Consider the following 24575-nt stretch of genomic DNA (forward strand, 5'->3'; position numbering starts at 1 on the left):
CCCTCATACCAGAGCCCCACTTCCCTTTAGCTGCATCCCACACAGCCTGGCTCTCAGACGAACTCCATAAAAACTCTTGATAACGCAAACGTAGATTTCTACTCTGGGAATTGAGTTCAGTGGCCCTATCCCACCCACACCGCTGATCCGGACTCCACATTTCCTCCCTAACCTGCAGGGTGAAAAGGTACACAGGAGGCAGCCTGGTCTAGCCAGGCCTGGAGGCAGAAGAAAATACACTGGGCAGGGGAGGGGGGGGGGGAGAGGAGGCTCCGGGCTCTCCTGCCTGACCCTCCTCCTACGCCAAGCCAGGAGCAACATGGCAGCTGCTGCAGCCCTCATTAATAAAACAGGCCCAGGCTCCCCTGGGCTTGCCACGTTTCTCATCAAGCTTTCTGCCTCCCGCACAGGCGGCCGATTCTGCACCCTGCTCTCAGCTGAAGAGAATCGGGGCTGTCAGCTCCTCTCCACCTGACACTCCGGAGCGCGAGGAGACAGGCAGACTCCGCGGCGAGGAGACAGGTTTCTGTGGCCTAAAGGGCAGAACAGGGTGCCTATATTTGAAAGTGGCTCCAGGGGAGAGCTAATGAGGGCTGCCCCATTTAAACTCTACGTCTGTACCTGCTTAGAACATCATTATGCGCGGAAGTCGGGGGGGGGGGCGGAATTAAAATCTCTTTGGCTGCTATGTAGTTACTGTAATTTATCCCCGCTGCAGAAGGCAGCTGATATCCCGACATCTACAACATACGCCAAAGCTCCACCTTCACGGCCAGCCGAAGCCAGCTTATTTGTTTATCTCCCTTTCTAAGAGCAGAGCTTCTGAACGTAACACTGCAGGGTTCGAGGGACACGCTGTGTATGCTTACATGTGCTCTGGCCTGGCAAGAATTGCTTTCGATAGCCTTTACTGTCTGAAGGCAAAGGATACAAGTGGACGGGTCAGTCCACAGGCAAAGGAGGGGGAGCCATGGGTGACACCTCGTCTCCACTCACACAGCATGTCTACCGCCCAAGTAGGTCGGGACGTCCCATTCACCACCCTTCTCACATCTTTTAAAATACAGAGATAACCTTTTCCCTCGCCAGTCCTCTCTCTTCTTCACAGGCCGTTTCTGCTCTACCGATATCGCTCAGTTTGCATTCTTAAAGGGTTGGTTTTTTTCATCTGTTTCCACACAAATATTTGCTTCTTCAAGCACTGTCCTGAATTGCCCCCTCACTTGCCCCTCAGCAAAAGAATCTCCAGAAAAACGTAGTTCATCTTTTCAAGTGGGTACTAGAAGAAGAAGAAGAAGAAGAAGAAGGAGAAGAAGAAGAAGAAGAAGAAGGAGAAGAAGAAGAAGAAGAAGAAGAAGAAGAAGAAGAAGAAGAAGAAGAAGAAGAAGAAAAAGAGTTGGTTCTTATATGCCGCTTTTCCCTACCCGAAGGAGGCTCAAAGTGGCTTCCAGTTGCCTTCCCTTCCTCTCCCCACAACAGACACCCTGTGAGGTGGGTGAGGCTGAGAGAGCCCTGATATTCCTGCTCAGTCAGAACAGAACTGTGGCAAGCCCAAGGTCAACCATCTGGCTGCATGTGGGGGAGTGCAGAATCGAAGTCCACACTCCTAACCTCTACACCAAACTGGCTCTAAAGGGTTCTAATGTGGGGCTGCCCAATGCAGAAATGCATGCAATAGGGTTTTTCCTTGTGCCTACCATTTTTAGTCATCTGGAAACGTCCCTTTTCTCATCACCATCCTCTCTCCACCCTCCCTCCTTCCCCCTCCCTCCCTCCGTCCTGAAAAATGTACTTTTTTAAAGGGGGTGATCGCATTGCAACGCTGTTTCTAAGTCTTAGAAAAGCGGTCTTGCAGTCTTACACAGTAGCGTTATAATGCTATAACATTATGTTACAACTCAGGGTTTTTTTTTAATACAATCAGGACACTGGGGGAGAAGTGGGGAAGTTATCAAGGGCGCAGAATGATGCGATTAAGAGTTGCAACAAAAATGAAGGTGCAAGGAGGCACCATTTTGAAAAGAACACATGGGAATTGGTCCATGGACATCTGGAGGACCACAGGTTGACTACCCCTGCTGTAATATACAGACTTGGGTGGGTAGCCATGTTGGTCTGAAGCAACAGAACCAAGGTTGAATCCAATGGCTCCTTTAAGACCCACGAAGTTTAATTCTGGGTATACACTTTTACAGGCATATACATGAAGTATGCATCCACATGAAGCCCAAATGTGACTAACCTGTCTGCTTGTGTCTTATTATACATATTAAATTTTGCGTATGCATGTTTTTTTTCCTTTAGACACACAGCCCACAGCAGTAAATAATGCAAGCAGTTAATGTTTCACTTCCACTCAATGAACTTTTGAACTGTGGTCCTATTCCCATAATTGGGATCCTTCGTTAAAAATTGACTATTTTCAGCCCCCTATGAGATGCTCTTCACCACAGTTTGCCTCAGCTGAACATCCTCTTTTCCTTCTCAGCTCCCCAGCTGCCAACTCAAAACTACAGTTCTTGGTTCTTTATTTGTTGCATCCCCAATATTCTGTGTTCTCAAACAAATTTAGAGTCGAGTAGCACCTTTAAGACCAACAGTTTTGTTAAAGGTATGAGCTTCTGTGCGCACGGACACTTCTACAGATACTATGTGTACATGCGCATGAAAGCTCATATCTTGAACAAAACTTTGTTGGTCTTAAAGGTACTACTGGACTCAAAAAATTTTCTCCTGCTTCAGAACAACATGGATACCCACTTGAATCTCTTTGTGTTCCCAACATTCTGTTCCCCAACTATATCCCCAACATTCTGTGTCCCCAGCATTCTGTGTCCCCAACATTCTGTCTCTAACATTTTGCATCTCCAATGTTGTTTTCCAACTGTCTAACATTCTATATTCCCAACATTCTGTTTTCCAACTCTTTCTTTAACATTCTATGCCCCCAACATTCTATGCCCCCAACATTCTGTGTCTCTAACATTCTGTTTCTCCAACATTGTTTTCCAACTCTCTAACATTCTATTTCCCTAACATTCTGTATTCCAACTCTGTCCCCAACATTCTATGCCCCCAACATTCTGTTTTCCAACTGACACTGTCTCCCCAACATATTGTTTTCCAACTCTATCCCTGACATTCTGTGTCCCCAGCATTCTGTTTTACAACTCTGCCCCCCAAGCATTCTGTGTCTCTGACAATCACTGGCCGCTCATTTATTTATTTTTATTTTTACATTTATACCCCACCCTTTCCTAGAGACTCATAAGGAGAGGTGGAACATAGCATGTCCATCACACTATGTATTTCCCTTTCATTCAAAAGAGCCAAAATGGCATAACAGAGTAGGCAAGCTTCTGAGTTCACTAGAACTCATTGTCAGGTTTCAGTGTTTGTGAAGGAGGAGAAATATTTCAGGCCATGATCTCAAGGCCTTTTACAACATCCTGAAGTGAAAGCTCATGTGATTTCACGTGGGAGCTAGGAGAGGATAGTATCAGGTAGAACCCATCACCTTCTAGGAAAAGCAGCAAAAAATGGAAGCCCCCCAACTGAACCTTACAAAGCAGTATTATTTATATTCTTTACTTCACTTAAATCTCACTTTTTGCTGTCATGGTGATTCAACACAGCTTACACTAGGTTCTGTGCCGTGTTTAAATGTATCCTGGGGCCAGGGTTGGGTAGTTAGCCCCTAAAACAATGTCGTGGAACTAAATTACTGGTGGGAAATAAAGAAACGGAGACTAGCTAATGGCTTTAGCAAATCTGTGACAAAGAAACCTTGTTTTAGTTAAAGGGAAACTGCTGAAGTGAGGTAATCCAGAAAGAGTGTTTTCAGCAGCTAAATGTCCAATCCTAGCTTGAGGATACATTTTTGGCTATTTAAACACCACACAGAGCCTAGTTTTGTGTGTGCTGTTCCTGAATTCACAATACGCACTCAGCTTGTGTTGGTTCATCTTGCTGCTTCTCTGTACTCGACTTCTGCACATCATGGACAATAGCTATTACACCTTTGTATAACCCCAAATTTTAGCCTCATTGGCATCATCTTTTTTATTTCTTCTTCTATGCTTGTTTAGTTTAAATAGCAGGAATGTGTGTTAGGGACTTTTCTGTTTTTCAATAAAAATATTTTTGGTTAATTTCCTTTGCCTGAGATATCTGGCCAGGATCCTGCCTCTGTATATATTGTTAGAGGAATCTCTCACATTACCCCTCTCTCTCTGCAAGTAGAATCACTAATGCCCCCATCATATATTCAGGAGGCATGCTTTGTTGAGGTAACACAAAATTACTACCTGGCCCCACCCACTTTCTAAAAACACTTTGTGGATTCCAGAAAAGAAGAAGAGTTGGTTTTTATACCCCAATTTTCTACCCAAAAGAGACTGAAAGCAGCTCCCCTTCTTCTCCCCACCCCAGACACCCTGTGAAGTAGGTGGGGCTGAGAGATCTCTGGCAAAACTGCTCTGTGAGAACAGCATTATCAGGACTGTGACTAACCCAAGATTACCCAGCTGGCTGCATATGGAGGACTGTGGAAATAAACCCAGCTCTCCAGATTAGAAGCCACCTCTTTTAACCACTACACCAAGCTGGCTCTCGGGAGTCATTGGGTGCAATGACACCAACGGCTATCACATTGGAGACCTCCTGCTCCAACCACTATACCATACTGCCTCTAAGGAGCAGATCCGATGTCTCTCTGATTCCAAATGGAACACACAGTTCCCTTAAAAGGCTGAGAGCAAAGCAAAAAACAAGAAAGGCACGTGAACCCTAAAATACTTCAACCAGTAGTAAGCCATGCGTACTCAAGTGTTGGGCACAGAAGAGCTGAGAAACAGATTCTGCACATTCTTTGCCTTTCACAGCAAGTCTATCCTCAGATTTCACCCTGAAGTGGAGATCACTTCTTGTAGTTTTTTCAATGAAGATGTTATCACAGCAGCACCACAAAACATATAACGGCTCCTTCAGCTATTCTACTAAGAAAAGCATATAACATAAGAAGAGCACAGCTGAATCAGCCAAGTGGTCCCTCTAGTCCACCATCCTGTCTCTCACAGGGGCCAACCAGTTCCCCTAGAGGGTCAACAGCAAGGCATAGAAGCTGAGACCTTCATAAGAACATCAGAAGAGCCCTGCTGGATCAGACCAGTGGTCCATCTAGTCCAGCATCCTGTCTCTCACAGGGGCCAACCAGTTCCCCTGGAGGACCAGCAACAGAGCAGAGAGGCTGAGGCCTTCATAAGAGCATCAGAAGGGCCCTGCTGGATCAGATCAGAGGTCCATCTTGTCCAGCATCCCATCTAGCATAGTGGAGAGCCAACAGCAGGGTATAGGGGCTGAGGCCTTCAAAGAATATCAAATTAAATCAAATAATCAATTACGGTCATTGACCAAGAAGCAAAATGCTACAAAAATAACCATTAGGTTACATAAGCTGCACAAAGTTTAAATTTAGCTTTTAACAATTAATTAAAAAAATTCATTTTAAACTAGACGGCTAAGGTAGTATGCTCAAAGTCCTATTCTTATTTTAGTTCCAATACTTTATGAAATGTTAGAATTTTCCTAATTCTCGTCACCACCCAAGTATACTTGGCAATCTTAGTTGTTAGCTCACTGCTGGTATCTGACAAGACTAGTTTTAGTCGATGTTTTCTCTGGCCACGCAGACGTGCAAAGCAGAGAACGGGGGCCAGTGTGATCTAGAGGAGAGTTTTACAAACTTGGGAAAGATTTTGAAGGACAAACTTGGGAAAGATTTTGAAGGACAAAGATATTTGACTGGCAACAGAGCTCAGAATTGTCAAAACAATGTTTTGTTTTGCTTTCCTGCGGTAATGTATGGGTGCGAAAGCTGAACCCGAAGGAAGTGTGAGAGAAAGAAGATCAATACCTTTGAACAATGGACCTGGAGAAGGTAACTGAAAACATCATGGGCTGCAAGAAGAACAAATCGATCTGTTCTGGACCAAATGATACCCCAGCACTCTCTTGAGGCAAGGATCTGTAGACAAAAACTTGGCCTGGTGCACCACATCTGCCCTGGATTTGTGCTCCTACATGGAAGCTGCACTTCCCAGTGCAGAAATGGGAAATGGGTCACTGCTACGGTTCCCATGCAGGAGCACAAATCCAGGGCAGACGACATGCACCGGGTCAAATACACCACTGTGAGGGAGAAGGAAGAGGCGGGGCAATCTGCCCTGACTCAAACTCCAGCCTGCAGCCTGGCGCAAAGCCTTCAGTGCAGAAATGGTCATACTGCGGCCACATAATGGGTGCAAATGATGGACTAGGAAAAAATGCTTATGCTTGGTAAGGCTGAAGGAAGCAAAAGAAAAGGCAGACAAAGAACAAAATGGATAGATAGCATTACAAACCTAAGTGGATTGACCTTGAAAAAAGAAATAGCTACAGGGAGAGTTGGATGGTAGACCTTTGTTCAGAAAGTCACCATGAGTTGGAAACAACCTAACAGAACCTAAGCACAACACGTAACACAGGAGAGCCGCATCTGCACAGTGGGGAGGGACATGCTTTGCTATGCAGGGTTCTGCAAACCTACGAATGGCTCTCTGTTAACTATTGTGACCCGCCACGAGCCTACGGGGAGTGGCGGGAAATAAATCTAATTAATAATAATAATAATAATAATAATAATAATAATAATAATAATAATAATAATAATAATTTAAGAAAGGGATTCTCTTTTAAAATTAGAGACGGCAGGGATTGAACCCCTCTGGGACACAGCCCCTTCCTTGTTTCAGAGGGACAGTTTTGCACAACTGGAAAACACCTGGCAACCTTCCTTTTCCTCCTTAGGCATTGCCAGAGCCTGTTAAATGCCCACCTCGGTTTGTGTGGCTTGGCTCTGCAACAGCTGCCTCTTGTGACGGCTTCTGAAATGGAGCTCTTAAATACTTCTGCCAACCTCCGCTTATTATAGTTGCTCTCCATTAAGAGTTATTACAGTCGCTGTTACAGCTGCTCTCCAGAGGTTCAAGAACAGTTTCCCGGAGGGGGGGCTGTTTTGGAGGTTGGACTCAATAGGAAAATAACCTGCAGGAGCCCCTCCCCTTTGAAAGCCCCTCCCTCTTCGGGCTCCACCTGAAGAGAAACTCCTGAAACAATCTTCAGGCTTTGAGAAACCACAAAAGTGTTGCAATTGTGAAGAATACATATACATATACATATCGTTGTTGTTGTTGCTGTTAGGTGCGAAGTCGTGTCCGACCCATTGCGACCCCATGGACAATGATCCTCCAGGCCTTCCTGTCCTCTACAATTCCATGGAGTCCATTTAAGCTCACACCGACTGCTTCAGTGACTCCATCCAGTCGCCTCATTCTCTGTCGTCCCCTTCTTCTTTTGACCTCAATCGCTCCCAGCATTAGGCTCTTCGCCAGGGAGTCCTTCCTTCTCATGAGGTGGCCAAAGTATTTGAGTTTCATCTTCAGGATCTGGCCTTCTAAGGAGCAGTCCGGGTTGATCTCCTCTATGACTGACCGGTTTGTTCGCCTTGCAGTCCAAGGGACTCGCAAGAGTCTTCTCCAACACCGGAGTTCAAAAGCCTCAATTCTTTGACGCTCGGCCTTCCTTATGGTCCAACTTTCACAACCATACATTGCAACTGGGAATACCATAGCCTTGACTAGACGCACTTTTGTTGGCAGGGTGATGTCTCTGCTTTTTAGGATGCTGTCTAGATTTGCCATAGCTTTCCCCCCCAGGAGCGTCTTTTAATTTCTTCGCTGCAGTCCCCATTTGCAGTGATCTTGGAGCCCAGGAAAATAAAATCTGTCACTATCACCATTTCTTCCCCATCTATTTGCCAGGAATTGAGAGGGCCGGATGCCATGACCTTTGTTTTCTTGATGATGAGTTTACATATACATATACACATACACATATACATAAGAGCCTCTTGTGGCGCAGGGTGGTAAGGCAGCCGAAATGCTGTCTGAAGCTCTGCCCATGAGGCTGGGAGTTCAATCCCAGCCTCATAGGCAGAGCTTCAGACTGCATGTCTGCTGTCTTACCACTCTGTGCCACAAGAGGCTCTTCATACATATACATACACACATGCACATTAATTAACTGGCACCAGCTTGGTGTAGTGGTTAGGAGTGCCGGGTTTGATTCCCCACAACTCCTCCACATGCAGCCAGCTTGGTGACCTTGGGCTCGCCACAGCACTGATAAAGCTCTTCTGACCGAGCAGGAATATCAGGGCTCTCTCAGCCTCTCCTCCCTCACAGGGTGTCTGTTGTGGGAAGAGGAAAGGGAAGGCGACTGGAAGCCTCTTTGAGACTCCTTTGTGTAGAGAAAAGCGGCATCTAAGAACCAACTCTTCCTCCTCACCATCATCACCATTCAGGAAAACCCTCCAGGGCTGTCAAGAAACCCCAGGGTTTCACGAAACCCTGCTTGAGAAAGCCCAATTTAAACAAACATGCAAATCACACAGTTCATCCGATTGTTCTTTTTACCTGAATGTTATAACCCAGCCCTCTTCAGCAACACTCAGGGCTGGCAGAAACACTGCGGTGTTTTGTTTTTCTTCTGAAGAGGGTTTTTTTTGGAAAGTTCAGGCAACTCCCACAGTGCATGCGACCAGGAGCTGTGTCAAAACCAAGGCGGAGTCAGGTGGCACCTTTAAGAACGACAAAGTCCTATCCAAGGCGTACGCTTTTGTGTGCACGCAGACTTCTGGGGACACAATGAAACGGGGATGACCAATCCACACGTCCAGGGAGAGGCTGAGCAGTGCACACAGCACAATGAAGACATTCAGCAAATTCAAGGACCGTACAGGAATGACAGGCCAAGCTATTGTGTCTTTGGGATCGACTCTGGGGAAGACACAGTGAAGGAAATAAGCGTGTCAAGACTGGAGACGAATAGACAGGAGCATCCCCAGCTCTGGAAACGAAGCAGAAAACGAGACTTCCAGCTGCGAACCGGGGATGCATTTTGTAGCTGCAACAGCTGCCTGGAGCAGAGACGCCCCTCCCCACCCGGTGCTCAGCACGCAACCTCTGCAGGGTCAGAGACTGTGCCAGGAGGAAAGGAAATCAGCTTCCCGCATCCTCTAGTGGGTGGGTTCCTGCAGGCAGCGAGCCCATTCCTCTCCTCGGGTCAGCCCCTTAATTAGAAGCACCAGCACGTGGGCCAGCCAGGAACAGCTGCTGGGAGCATCTTTCACAGTCCCCTCCAAAGGTGTTACCTTCCTTCTGTCGGGAGGAAATTGCAGGCTAAAAAAAGAAAGCCACAGAGCCCGGGCGTTCAGAGCGATCAATCGAAGGCGGGGCAAAGCAGACAAGGGGCGCGGGGGTCCGAGGTCTAGAGGAGGCCGCGAGAGTCCTGGGCAATTAATATTCTGCACTAGAAACGCTTTACAAAGCCCCAAGGTTAAGCCAAGAGTGTTTAATTTATGTGCTATTGCTTTAAATAAAAAATCCTAAACATCATGCGCATATTTCTTCTGTTTTGCAAGCTAACGCCACATGTTTCCGCTCCGTTCAAGCTCAGCCTTTGAGGTCCTGCAGAATTTGGAACCTCCGGGGAAGAACAGCAGGTTCGTGGCGGGAGAGATGCTGGTAAATGAGGTAAATACCTGACAAAGAGACAGAGGGTTTGGGCTGCAGAGAGCACAGCTGGGCGCTGCTGTACACTGCCCAGATGTGTTTGGTGCCCTGTGTCCGTGTGGTGACAAAGCCATGCGGTGCAGACTTCAAATGCAGATGTGTTCTTGTACTCCTTAGTCACCCATCCCCTGGTGCTCATAATTTCCCCCTCCCTGTACCAATCCTGGACTTCTGCTTTCTTCTCTTTTTTTAATTGGTAGCTGCAGTACAGCCAGGGTCCCCAATATGGTGCCCATGGGCACCACAGCACTGGCTGGCATCTATTTAGGCATCCACCAGGTGTTTTTAGAAAGTAAGCAGAGCTAGCTAGGGCTGTGGTCCAGCAAATCTTCTGACTGGCTACTGGGGATTCCACTGGCCGTGCAATTTGCTTTTTAAAACATATTGCTTTGGGGAGAGCTGCCACTACAAGGCAATAATCTTCCCTGCGGCATTGCGAAGATGCGGCTACTATTTTGTTCCTGGCTCATCTTCCATTTGCGGTAGCCATTTTGTGGCTGGGTGAGAATTCCGAAAGGTTATGCAGGCTCAAAAAGGTGGGGGACACCTACAGTATAAGGAGGGGAAGTCTGTTAAAAAAACAGGAAAAAAGCACAAAGGGGGGGACAGTAAAATTGCACAATGACGGCTGGAGGGTAAAAACTGTGCCCCTTTCCCCACTGCTTTGACTGTCCAACTGCTTCGGTTGAATAAATACGTGGCACAGAGGTCCATGACTGGCTCTTAGCCCCAAGGTATAGATGGAACCCTCTGTCTGAGGCAGGGATGGTCAGGATTCTTGGTGGTTAAGGGGGCCACGGTGGGAGAGCTTCTGGAGTTCTGGCCCTCCCCTGAGGCTTAGTGGTTAAGAGCGGTAGCCTCTAATCTGGCGAACTGAGTTTGATTCCCCGGTCCTCCACATGCAGCCAGCTGGGTAACCTTGGGCTCGTCCCAGTCCTGATAGTGCTGTTCTCTCAGAGCAGCCCTGTCAGAGTTCTCTCAGCCCCACTTCCCTCACAGGGTGTCTGTTGTGGGAGAGGAAGGGAAGGGGAGAGGAAAGGAAGAAGATTATCAAGCCATTTTTAGACTCATTTAGGCAGTGAAAAGTGGGGTATAAAAACCAACTCCTCTTCTATTTCCTTTCTAAAATCATTAACTGCTTCAATCTCAAAGTTTCGGAGACTGCATGCACCAGTTTTCTTGCACTAGAGGGCCTATTTCCCTCAAAGGTTTTTTTTTTACAAATGTGGTATTCTACCTGCTAAGCAAGTCTTTTGCTCCTCGGTAGATTGGGGCCAAAATACAGTGCCACGATCCCAGAGCAGGGCTAGAATTATTTTTAAATAACATGCATTCAAGGTTTTGTCTGTCTTTATTTTTTTTTTAATTTTAAAAGACACAACACTCCGTAGATATTATCCTCTACAGTCTCTCCTGTTTTAAAAGGGACTCCCCATTCAACGACAAGCATTTTTTTTAGGAGAAAAGATATATTTTTAAAGGATGTGTGTTTTCTCCTTTAGGACACCCATAGCAATCTTTGGACTATGGGTGTCAAATACCAAGACTGAGAAGAAGGTGAAGCGTTAAAAACTCTCTCCCTGCCCTGCATGGCTCAGAAACAGATGGAAACTGCAAGAGTCTGCAATTTTCATTTAATAGATAGGTCAAGATGCCTGATCTTCACCTCAGCTGCTGGAGCCCAAAAAAGATGTATTTTTTAAATGTGGAAACATCTACTGGTGTGGCTCCTCAAACGGATGTGACTGCGGACATGATGTCCATAGTCCTGACAGTAGATGGAGAGCAGGGGGAATCATCGAAGAACAAGTAGCAGCGGTGGTGGATGGTGAGACCCAGAGCTGAGCCCTGTTGACCACGCTGCTGCCGCCTGTCCTTCAAGCCTGCCTGTATCCTCAATAAAGTGTGGACAGCCTTGTAGGAGGAGCAGTGGTGGCGGCAAACGGGGCTTGGCTCTGGGCCTTGCCAGCTGCTGCCACTGCTCATTCTCCAAGGCCACTTCTGCCCTCAGGAGAGTGCGGATGGGTGGCAGAGGCAGCAACAACTGCAGCGCAGTAGGCGGGGCCTGGCATCTGGACTCGCCAGCCACCGCTCCAGCCGTGATATGGGATGTTTCCAGATAATGGTCAAGAATCCTGTTGCCGGCACTTTTATTTAAAGGATGACACAGAAAGAGGTTGTGGCAACATTCCCTCCGCCCCCTTCTAGGAGATTTCAAAACAACACATGTTTTTTTCCTCTGAGATTTGGAGATAGGGGAGGGGAAACATTAATTACTTGCTCCCCTCCCTTCAAATGTGAATTGGCCTAGCAAGGAAGCAGAATCCCTTCGGACACAAAAGAGCTTCCTGTGGAGAGGGGTGGAGCTTCTTGTGCCCAGCAGGACCTGGGGTAATCCAGATAGGAGGGGAGGTATATTGACACAAGAATTGGGGGTCTTTTCGCTTGCTGTCCAACTAAGTAGGATGTTGCTCTGATTTAGGGAAGACGTGAGCAGCCATCTTGGACCATGTGGCTGCCAGGTGAGGCAAAGAATATGCAATAAGAACTTGGAACTTGGAACAAAGTGTCTACTCTATATTTAACATCAGATAGGGTATGTTTTAGCAGAGGGAAAGAAGGATTGCAGAGGGAAAGAAGGATATTTTTATTCTTTTATTATTTTTATTCTGGGCTGTGCTAAAGATATGCTTATAAACCTTATTCCTTTAATAAACTGCTTATAAATTTGAAGCTGGCAGTGGTTCCCTGACTCACATTGAGCTCACCAGTCTTGGAAACACTAGTCCAGTGCAAGGAAAAGACCCGGGGTCAGGGGAAGGAACTTGCCAACCGGCTATTCCTCTGGAAGGGCGTACCCTGCAGGAAATTGTCCCTACAGTGCTGCTGTGGGAGACAGAGAGGCGAGGTCTCAGAATGCAATCCAACAGAGATAAATGCAGAGTTCTACATTTGGATCACAAAAAAGAGAAACATCTATCCTGGGTAGCAGTGAGTGTGAACGAGGTCTTGGGGAACTTGTAGACCAGTCCCCAGTGGTCGTTTTGAAATCTGCCCAAAAGAGGGGGGGACACGGACATTTTGCCACACCCTCCTAGGACCAATCCCTGTAGTGTCCCCCATGACGCCAGACAATATTCCTTAAGTAGTGTTTCCCAACCACAGCACTCCAGGATGCCAAAATCAGGGCACGCTCCTGTTTCTTGAGGAGGATTGCTGAAAAAAAGAGAGACAGAAAGAGATATTTGGCTCCCTACCAGCTGAATGTCTAGCAAACTGCTGAGCCATGCCTCCTTGGCTGGGCCACAGAAACGGACTTCCTTACATCTCTGGGTTTGGAAACCTCTCCCTGTGGCTGGGAGCAAACCTTTCCCTCTCTTTGGGAACTGAAACTAAGCAGCCTCTGTTCCCTAAAGCAAAAGAACAGACTCCAGTTCTCCTTCACTTGCATGGAGGAGGTTCTTCAGAAAGCACGGCCTTTTAACCTACAGGGAACAACTACCAGGCACAGCTGCTTCCAAGACAACTCACTCGGAATCACCTGAAATTTTGTAGAACCTTCTCCTACTCTGTGATTGGCCACATATCCATGGCAGCCATTTTGAGACTGGACTAACCATTCCAGCACAGCCATTTTGAGACTGGACTCATAACCTACATGGCAGCCATTTTGAGACTGGAATCACAGCTGGATGGCAGCCATTTTGAGACTGGACTAATGACCGACCTTTTAAAGCGCCTGTCCATGGCAGACATTTTTAAACGGGACTCATGATACATGGCAGCCATTTTGAGACAGGACTCTCGATCCCACGGCAGCCATTTTGAGACTGGACTCACCACCCCACTGGCGGCCGCTTTGCCATAGCAACCACTGCATCCTTTTCCAAGATTCCACATGCGCCCACAGGATGAACAAGCGTGGGAATCCCTGCCATAAAGGCCCGTCCTGTTTCCAAATACCGAAAGAACCACCAGTATCAACAGTTACGTAGCACCTTCATTAAATGAGATTACTGTGGTTGTAAATGGAGGCTCCGGGGTTGGAAGGATGTTGGGGGCAGGGGGAGAAGCGGCCAATTCCACCCACCTCATACCAGCCCGATGTTTGAAGACATATTTCCAGACAAACAACCCCGCACTGGGGGGTCAGTCGTACTTGGCTGCGGAAGCCCATGCTCACTGCACCCACTGTCCTCTGGGGGAGCAAAACAAGAGCACTGGAACATTTTACTCCAGTGGGTGTTTAGACTCTTTTTTTTCTCTCTTCCTGCTATTTGCAAGCAAATGTCCATCATTAAGGAGACCTTGGGCGTTGCAAACCATAACTCTCAATAACATGGAAAAGCGGAACATCTGGCATTCTCTGTGCAAGGGGGGGTGGGTCATTGACATCAAAAGGAGCGCGCACACACACACACACACACATGCTGGCGCTTCCATCAGGGGGGGGGACCTGAAATGTTGTGCTCAAGCTAAACTAAACTATGGAACGGGAGTGCATGCCCTTATTTCTGGCGAAAAACTTGCAGAGGATTTCAAATCTTAAAAAAAGGAGACTTTCTATAAAGAGCAGAAAGGAACCAGGAGAGGGGACGACAACAAAAGGCTATTTTCACAGAGCCTTGGACAGATAAAGCTACTGACTGACCTATCAAGGTCTGTCTACCGAGACTGGCACTGGCTTTCCAGAGTCTCAGGCAGAGGTCTTTCCCATCCCCTCCTGCCTGGTCCTTTTAACTGGAGATGCCGGGGATCGAACCTGGAACCTTCTGCAGGCCAAGCACTCCTTGGTACACAATGGGTAGTCAACCTGTGGTCCTCCAGATAGTTGTGGACTAAGATTCCCATGAGCCTCTGCCAGCTGGGATTGTAGTCCATGAACATCTGGGGGACCACAGGTTGACTACCCCTGCACTACATGTCTTCCCTGTTATATTTGTAAAGTTATTTTTACTGGTTGAGGTTCTACAGGGCCTCTGGCAGAGAAAGCCCTTTCCTATCATCTACTACCCTTTAACTTCTGCATACAAGTAAGAGACTCCTACAGCATCTCCACATAGCTCTCCTGATTTGCTCTGGCTGGTCCCAGGTACCAGCTCATAGTTAAGCAACAATTCAGCTGGTTCTACAGGCAGGCTTCCACTTTCTGTGATAACAACAGGATATCACCTCTCCTGGCTGGCTGGTTCACTCCTTCCAGATCACCAATCCCTCTTGGTCTTGGAAAGAATCCTATTCCCCAGCCACCCGTGCTCTCCCTATCAATACTGTGCTTGCCACTGGGTTTTATTTATGCACGGACTGCAGATATATGAAGAAGAAGAAGAAGAAGAAGAGTTGGTTCTTATATGCCGCTTTTCCCTACCCGAAGGAGGCTCAAAGCGGCTTACAGTCGCCTTCACATTCCTCTCCCCACAACAGACACCCTGTGGGGTGGGTGAGGCTGAGAGAGCCCTGATATCACTGCTCGGTCAGAACAATTTTATCAGTGCCGTGGCGAGCCCAAGGTCACCCAGCTGGTTGCATGTGGGGGAGCGCAGAATCGAACCCGGCATGCCAGATTAGAAGTCCGCACTCCTAACCACTACACCAAACTGTGCAGATGTGAATCTAGACATTCACATACAAGCTGTCTGCGTGTGCTTTTTGAACCAGGAAAAGAAGACACATACAGAGACGCAGTTCTGCACACTCGTCCCCCTTTCGGGATTGCGGCAAAGGTTTTCTAAAAATGCACTTCCCTCAAAATGCAAACTTTCTACGCCCACTTTAAAGTTTCACAGCTTAGCAAGTCTGGAAACTTCCTGTGCCGTGTAATCCTGTTACTCACTCCCAGTTTAGGCTTCCCACCCAAAAGTATAATCATGTTTCCTCGCTAGCAAAGTGAAGGGAGAGGAAAGGAAAGCCATAAAACACTTACGCAAAGGTCATAATAACAATTTGCAGAGATTTTTACAGCTGCCTCTTTCTTATTTGAGGGAACCGCTTCCAACTGTCTCCTACGCATTTGTTATTTTTGACCCTTGTGCATACTTTGAGAGGGGGAGGGGGGAACCCGCAAAGACTTGGAATCAATACTTAAAATCATGGGCCTGCAAATTGAGATTAATGATAGAGGAAGCGAAGACTAGAGGAATAATGTGGCGGATTTTAAGAATGGTATATTGGCAGGGGGATCCTAGGAAGGAAGGAAGGAAGGGAGGGAGGGAGGGAGGGAGGGAGGGAGGGAGGAAGGGAGGAAGGAAGGAAGGAAGGAAGGAAGGAAGGAAGGAAGGAAGGAAGGAAGGAAGGAAGGAAGGAAGGAAGGAAGGAAGGAAGGAAGGAAGGAAGGAAGGAAGGAAGGAAGGGTTTAAAATCGGAATCCAAGGAGAGAAACAGTTGAAAAACCACACAAATCGCAGAAAGTTTAAAGCATCTAATTATTGAAACAGCTAGCAAAAGCTTTAGAAATAATAGATTGGTGCTCCTAATAAAGAATGAAAAACGGGGTGTACAAGAAATGCAATTTTGCTGGATATTCTAACCTGGATACCCTAGGCTGGCCCAATCTCAGAAGCTAAGCAGGGTTCTATAAATTGCCTGCACCTTAATGCCCCGTCCTTGTCTCCCCAAAAAACTGCGTTGCAATCCTAAACAGAGTTACTTTCTTCAAAGCACATTTGGCTTCCACAGATATAGAAGAATGTAACTGTGTTTAGGATGGCACCGTAAGGCAGAGGTGAGAGAAATTACGGACAGTTCCAGTTGAGGTATCAAGAGTTTCTTCTCCAAGCAAAAGGACACTGGATTCCACATCCAGTTTGAAAAGACATTTTGCTCAAGGAGCAAGCACAGAATACGCACACAATCCTGGCTCCAAGCGCAGTCGGAAGCGACCTTTAAGTTCGGGCTACGCAGCCCCCAAGTGCCCCCGTTTGCAGGGAATGTATGACTAAGCGCTTTCTTTCTGGGTTCCAACCTCTATAAAGCCAACCTCGCTCCCTCAAAGGTTCCACGGCCTCCGATGCCCAAAAAAAGGTTCTTGCGACAGCTGCGAGCCAAGACGGAGGAGTGGAAACTATCAGTATGCAACAGGCACCGATCCTGCGGGCGAAATGTCTCTGGGGAGGACCACGTAACGCACGAAGATTCTTTCTTTCTTTTTTTCTTTGGCCCCTCCACGAATGTCTGCGGGTCCTTAATCAGTTCTTAAAAAGCAGTAATCATCGCTCTGGGACGGGAGAAGGGCAATCACATAAATATCAATCCTAATTGAACTTCAGGGGCGTGACATTTGCCAAGAGGACTTAACCTTTAAGGGATCCCTCTTCCACAAGCGGCAACGGTTTCACACCTATTCCTGCTCCGTTTTCCCCCCCCCCTTTCCCGGTGAACATGATTAAGTTATTATTACATCGGTGATAGGAACTGTGTATTTGTTTTAATTCATGCAAATGGATTTCTTTGTTGTTAGAAATCGATCACGATACCCGTAACAATGCTAAGGTAAAGGTAAAGGTTTCCCCTGTGCAAGCACCAAGTCATGTCTGACCCTTGGGGTGACGCCCTCTAGCGTTTTCATGGCAGACTCAATACGGGGTGGTTTGCCAGTGCCTTCCCCAAGAAGCCCCCATTTATCTGACTTCAAAGGAACGCTAAACCTAGAGAGAAAAGTTTTGCACCCTGGTAAAGTATCTTTCCTTTCCTAACTCTGGAAGGTGATTCCAGACTCGTGTTGCTGGTCCCGCCCCCTTCAGTGGGAGACGGGGCATCCTCGTGGTCAGGCCACGCCCCCATCTCTAATCGACAGGCCAGCAGGTGGATTTACCAGGGACAGGAGGGAGACCCAGGCGACATCATCGGCAATGTGGTGACAACATTTGTCCATGGACAACAGAGCAGCAGGATCTCCCATGTGAAGCCCATGTCCTGAGACAAGAGTTCCTGCAAAGGTTCTCAGCAGAGCAGTATTCAAAATATGTGGTGATGCTGTTTTATTATTTTCCTGGGTAGTCTATGCAAACAGCTCCCCTTTCTGTTCACCAAAACACCTCTCGTGTGTCCTATGCGCACTTTGCACGAGGCCAGAAGGATACAGCTAGCATCGATGCACAATGTTGTCTGAGCTGTGACGGTCCTGCCAAGGGTTCATACTACTCGGGAGGGCTGTGGACTGATTGTGTTGCCAGTCCCCCGATGGAGGCAGGGGTCCCCCGCCACTAGCCCTCAATTCCCCTACTGCTGACCAGCTGGCTAGTGCTGGGGACTTATCAGGAGAGAGAGGAAAGCTCGGGCCATGTGACCAGCGTCACACAGGAAGTGACCTCATCATGCAGTCCACATCCAGGTGCCTCTCCGGCATCTGGGCGAAAAATTCTATGGAAGCCATTTTTACCACCAAGCTTTTACCCAAATACCAGAGCATGACAAAGCTGTCACAGCATGACGACATAATTTCAGGTGTGAAGCTGATGACCTAGCCTAGGCCTTCCTCTTTCTCCTGGTAAGTCCCCCCCTAACCTTCACCGGTTGCCAGGAGGGATCTGACAACCCTAGAGTCTGCAGGCTTAGAAATAATAAATCACATATTTATTTTCAGCTTGACTTCACTCAAGGGAAATGGCAGCTGGCCATGATGCCCAGCGATATTACCTGAACCACTGCTGTTGACTGCTGGAGGTGCTTTACTTTTAGGGGGATTTAGAACGTCAGGAACCAACCTTTACAGAGGCAAAGTTCCCTTCACACAGGACTCACAACTAGGGGCCAAGACTACACAGGTGACGATTTCTTTTTCTTGGCTCCTCACATCCTTCTAAAGCTGAGGAGTGGGAAAGAGGTGGGCCGGAAGAGGCCATTTATCTCTTCCCCAATGGTTAATTTTCTGTTCAGGAAATCCATCTTCTCCAGGTTCATTTCTCCCCCCTGCCAGCAAATGGTGAAATAATCACTTTCCCTTCCTTATATTATCCCTCCTACAGCTGAAAAGACCACTTGGGGAAAAGGGTTGATTTCTGAGCTGAAAGGCGTATTGGAGAAAAACGGGTTAAGAATAAAAAGAGTTGGTTTTATACCCCGCTTTTCACTGCCCAAAGCAGTTTACAATCCCCTTCCCTTCATCTCCCCACAACAGACACCCTGTGAGGGAGGTAGGGCTGAGACATCCCTGACAAGACTGCTCAGTCATAACAGCACTATCAGGATCAACCAGCTGGCCACACATGGAAGAGTGGGGAATCAAACCCAGTTTACCAGATTAGGTGCCATTGTTCTTAACCACTATACCACACTGCATCAATCGTCCTCTTTCAATATACCCATCTTTCAGTCTAACTCACAAAAAAACTGTGGTGGGAAAGAATAATAGAACTAGTAGGCAGAGCCTTCAGTGTATTCCCTGAGGAATAATTTGGTGAGCAAAGTTGTGTGTAGTGAGATAAGAAACCAATGTCCCCATTAAGCCCTGGGGGTTCCATTGTCCTGAGTGTTGTAATAACTTATAACTATTCTAGTCTATTTCTCTATTTCTCAAGTTCCTTAGTAATAAAATGGCTACTTTGAGGTCGTACATTGAATGTCCCAGAAGGCTGAACTATTCCACAGGTTTCTTCAGGCCAACATGGATACCCACCCGAATCTATCTTCATTCTGGCATGTCTGTGTATGGAACGGGAAAAAGAAGTCCAAAAATATTTTCTTTCCCTCTTCCAACAGTGAGTGATAACTATCAAGCCAGCTGCACCTCTGTGGTCCTTAATCCGTGCTGTTAAGTCTCTTGCTCCAGCCTGCGTTCCTTCAGAGTTAAAACAAAGGGAGCCGATTATTGGGTTTTTAATTAAAAGGCATTAACAATCGCCTCATGCTGATTTACAGGGCAATAACCTGGGCTCCAAATGGAAGCGTTGCCATTGGCAAAGTGCCACCAATGAGCCAGCACGCACAGGTGCACACGACTGCGTTTCGAGAGCAAAGAACGCAACGCAATCCCTGAGAAGCACAGTGAAATCCATATTATATTTTGCTGGAAACGGAGGCAGCTCCGGAAGCGCCTTCGTACAATCAGACTATACCTGGGAGCGGAAGTGCCAAGAAAGCTTGTCTGGATGTTGTTCTGAATTTCCAACCATCGTCAGAAGCCTCTGGTGTAGGACACAAAACATGGATGACGCGTTGAAAAAAAAATTAATACGCTTGTTAGAAGTTTCTGCAGCCCTTCTGCTTGTTAGAAGTTCTGCAGCCCAAAACCACACAGCTCTGCTGAGTTCCGCAGTGCAAATCCCACAATAAGTATGCAAAGGGCTTCCGCCTAAGAGTCAGTCAAACTTTATTGCGCTAGGCCCTAGGCCATCACGAAATCAGATACGATAAAAGTGTTAAAAACAAACGCAGAACAAAAATTACATACATTCTGCTCATTAGCCCACAGTATTTGCCACGAGGTTAGCTCGAATCTTTCTTGCGGCCGACGTCCGCCTAAGAGCAGAGCTGCAAATTGCAGGTTGTGCTGGGATGCCACCAAAAATCGAATCCCTGTGTCGTGCAGGGTAGAGATATCTGCCCTGTAGCTGTTTCCCCTTCCCACAAGCAATAGCCAATTTATTTCTTCAGACGTCAAGGCTGCCCCTCTCCAAAAAGGTGAACAGAAGCTTGAAAGAAAACTTCACCATGTAATGATGTCCTCACATGGGGTAAGCAGTGCCACCAGGGGTCCCCCCATACCAGAGTCCCTTTCTCTGATACCAATTTGCTGGACAGCAGGGGACTTACAATCAGCAAATGGAGTCTGAGGCCTTACTCGCCGGCAACACTGCAAGGTCACTTCCAGAGCATGCTGGAAGTGACAATACCATGTTGTCGGTGAGGAAGGACTAGACCTCCTTTTGCTGGTGATGTAGGGACGCTCTGGTATTTGGGCAAAAACTCTATGGTAAAATTGGCTTCTACCATAGAGTTTTTGCCCAACTACCAGAGCGTCTCCGCATCTCTGGTGATGTGATGATCTCCCTGCTGGCGCACAGAGGACATGGTGTCACCATGTCACTGAAAATCCTGGCCTAGGTATGTCTTTGCTAAGTCCCAATTCCACCGGCTGTTGGGGGACTCAGGCTGTGCTTGGTTCTGTATGTTATAGGAAGGAGAAATTTTATCTGCCTTTTATCATCCCCGTGTCCTGTACAATGTGGAGTCCTGAACTAAACAATGCAGAACCCCAGGAGTTGTTTGGAAGCCTCTAGGCTAGCCTTTCTCATTTTTTTTTACTACTGAGAAATCCCTGAAACATTCTTCAGGCTCAGAGAAACCCCACAAGTGGAGCAACTAAGCAGAACATGGCTGGGAAGCAGAGCTGTGGACACGCCCACCCAGGACCCCACCCTTTCCCACCCCCTCCAGGCCCATCACTGGCCATTTTGGGAGGGTGGGTCCAATATGACCCTATGCGGTACTCTCAACTGATAAATGATTAACAATTTTTAAAAAATATATAAAACGTTCACTACCACCCATTCAAGACACCCTCCAAGGGCCGTCTCAACCACAAGACCCCAATTGAGAGAGCCAGCTCTAGAGCATTATTACGACGCAAATCCAGGTAATGACAGTTCCGTCTACATTTTTTACGGAAATTTTTATTTTTATAAAAATATACAGAAAGAAAGAGAAATATATTTTGGTGACAGTATACACCCATCCCTCGACCTCTCATTGTCCCTTTTCTTTGCTTGCTCCAAGCTTCATTTAGCAAGATAGTCCAAGCAGAAGCTCCAATGCTCCTGGAATTCTCTGAGTTTTTGATTGTTTTCTGTGAGCAACATGGGGGTAAAAGCTAAAGGCCATAGGCGCAAAATGAAAATATGCCTTTCTGTTCGGAATCGCCGGGAGAAATAGCACCTGGATCTCTCTCTCTCTCTGGAGAATAATAGCACCGTACTTGTGACCTTCGCCTTCCTCCCTCGCCCACCCCCCTCCCTTCCTGTATCAGTACAGAAGTTACTTATCTTTTCGCTTTTAATTAACGGAGAACATGGTCAGCAGCGCACCGCTGAGAATTGAAGCAGAAAGATGTGCGGCAACTTCCCAAATGTCACGCTCGAGAGCCGGAGGCATGCAAATGGCCGGCCAGGGGAGCAAATCATCTGCAAGCAGCCGCAAACAGCTTGCTTTCAGGGGAACGGGACCCTTCCCAGAGGCTGTGATGGACAGCGGGGTCTCTGCCATCTCCACTGGGAAGACTCTCGGAAGGGCAGCCAAGTAAATACACTCCAAGCTGCCTCGTGCTGAATCAGACCACTGCTTCATCAAGGCCAGTATTGCCTACACTAACTGGCAGCTGCTTTCCAAGGTCACAAGCAGAGGTCTTGCTCATTCGTTTCACGGGAGATGCCAGGGACTGAAGCTGGGACCTTCTGCATTCCAAGCAGATGCTATACCCTGACCCCTGGCAAGGGTCTTGTCACACTGGGTGGCTTCAAGCCTGTCCCTGCCTCTAGGCCTCACCTACCTCACAGGGGGTAGGTCAAGAAGGGTAGCCATGCTGGTCTGTGTGCAGCAGCAGAATAGAGCCAAAGCCCAGTAATCCCTTCACGACTAACAAAATGGGTGGCCATTGTGAGTCACTGCTCACTTCTTTGAGCAGAGACTCGTGACAGCTCCTTCCCTGCCACAAATTGTGTTAGACTTTAAGATCCTCCCGGACTCTGGCTCTTTGCTCCTGAAGAAGTGAGCTGCGTCTCACAAAAGTTTTATTCAAGGTATGAGCTTCCGTGTGCATACGTTGTATCTGAGGAAGTGTGTATGCACATGAAAGCTCATATCTTGAATAAAACTGTTGGTCTTGGAGGTGTTCCCAAAAAAGGAAATAAAGAGACTCCTGCTGGGGTTGGCTCCCCTCCCCGCTCTGAACACTTTCTGTTTCAATTTGGGGGGGGGGGAGGGGATTGAAGACCTGGATTCAAATCGATCTGAATTCAGCAGGATCCACAACGGAAAGAACAAAGTAAGTGCAGAATCAGCCTAGGGATACCTTCAAGACTAAGAGAATGCTGGCAGGGGGCTCATGGGAATTGTAGTCCATGGACATCTGGAGGGCCACCATTTGCCCACCCCTGATCTATGTTATACATAATTCTCCACCAGCAGACTACGAACTACAAATTTCAGATTTCAGAAGCGAAGCTGGCTCAGCCCTGTTCCGTATTTAGATTAGAGACCACCCGTTTTCTAACAGGGCGAAGTGAAAAATTACAGTAGTGTGACACTGAAATTAACTTGCCGTTTTCTGGTGGGAAGTCTGGCGTCTTCCAGAGTGCTTAAAATGTGGAATTCATTGCCAGAGGATGTAGAGATGGCCACAAGAATAAACACCTTTAAAAGGGGATTAGGTAACTTAATGGAAGATAAGTCTAACAGTTACTAGCCATGAAGGGAACCTCCACATTCAGAGTACTAGTCCCCTGAATCCCAGAGCCAGGAGGTAACATCAGGGAAAGGCCTTGGTCCCTATGCTCCGTTGGTGATGGTCCAGAGGTTGGCCACTCTGTGAAACAGGATGCTGGGCAAGATGGACCCCTGGTCTGACCCAGCAGGGCTCTTCTGATGTTCTTATGAAGGTCTCGGCCTCTCTGCCCTGCTGTTGACCCTCCAGAGGAACTGGTTGGCCCCTGTGTGAGACAGGATGCTGGACTAGATGGACCCCTGGTTTGGTCCAGCAGGGCTCTTCTGATGTTCTTAGGAAGGCCTCAGCCTCTCTGCCCTGCTGTTGACCCTCCAGAGGAACTGATTGGCCCCTGTGTGAGACAGGATGCTGGACTAGATGGACCCCTGGTCTGGTCCAGCAGGGCTCTTCTGATGTTCTTAGGAAGGCCTCAGCCTCTCTGCCCTGTCATTGGACCTCCAGAGGAACTGGTTGGCCACTGTGTGAGGCAGGATACTGGACTAGATGGACCCCTGGTCTGATCCATCAGGGCTCCTTTTATGCTCCTGTGAAGGTCTCAGCCTCTCTGCCCTGTTGCTGGATCTTCAGAGAAACTGGTTGGCCCCTGTGTGAGACAGGATGCTGGATTAGATGGACCCCTGGTCTGGTCCAGCAGGGCTCTTCTTATGTTCCTGCATTTTGGGTGCCGCCAAGCAGAGAGCAAATCTACTTCCATAAACGAAACAGCTTGTACAAGGCCAAAGCTTATATCTCCCATTTCTGGAGGGTTTTCTTCCGAGAGAAAGCCGCCATGCGCGAAATATTATTCCAACTCCGCGTCTGATTGGCTACCCTGCACTCTGTGGTTCTCTCCCAGCAGAGACAATTATCACTTGACTGTAGATTTCGGTAGTGAGTAAAGGTAACTTGGCAGTTAAATAATTCAGCGAGCAATTCCAGCCTGACAACATTGCTACATCCTCCGCTGTCCACCTGGGAAACAATTTGGCAACTAGAGTCCCCCGTCAGACAAATTCCAGAAGACAGAGGTTGCGATATGTTTGCATGCCAGGTCTTTCCTCGGCTCCACACCCACCCACCCCAAAAATCTGCCTTCAAAAACAGCGGGCAGCTAATAAAACACGGAACTGCACAATGAGCTCGAAAAGCTACCCGTGCCAACTCTGGGTTGGGGAATCGCAGGAGATTTGGGGACAGAGGCGAAGGAGGGTGGGGCGCAGGGAAAGGGGGGGGAGAAGAGAGAGCTCAGTAGAGATGTGATGCCTTAGGGACCACCCTCCAAAACTGCCATTTCCTTCAGGGGAACTGAACCCTGCAGTCTGGAGACCAATTGTCACTCTATGAGATCAGGATTTTGCCTGCAGTGCTTGGAGCAAGGTTATTATGTATTTAGTGCATGGTGTGTGTATTGTGGCCGGGTTAGAATCATAGAATCATAGAGTTGGAAGGGGCCATGCAGGCCATCTAGTCCAACCCCCTGCTCAACGCAG

At 47.6% G+C, this 24575-nt stretch overlaps 1 protein-coding gene across 2 annotated transcripts in view; it reads right to left on the reverse strand.

Moving 5' to 3' along the window:
• ZBTB7C (zinc finger and BTB domain containing 7C) overlaps positions 1 to 24575 on the reverse strand; it is a 235840-nt gene that overhangs the window by 191105 nt on the left and 20160 nt on the right. Inside the window, exon 1 of one of the 2 annotated variants that reach the window (XM_077346749.1) lies at positions 8514 to 9447. The exons of the other annotated variant lie outside the window; for it this stretch is intronic. The gene's annotated coding sequence lies outside the window, so the exon portion shown is untranslated. Of the gene's footprint in view, positions 1 to 8513; positions 9448 to 24575 lie in introns of those variants that run through there. 2 annotated transcript variants of the gene reach the window in all.

The sequence above is a fragment of the Paroedura picta genome, chromosome 7 (genome assembly GCF_049243985.1).
Source record: "Paroedura picta isolate Pp20150507F chromosome 7, Ppicta_v3.0, whole genome shotgun sequence".
Lineage (NCBI taxonomy): Eukaryota > Metazoa > Chordata > Lepidosauria > Squamata > Gekkonidae > Paroedura > Paroedura picta.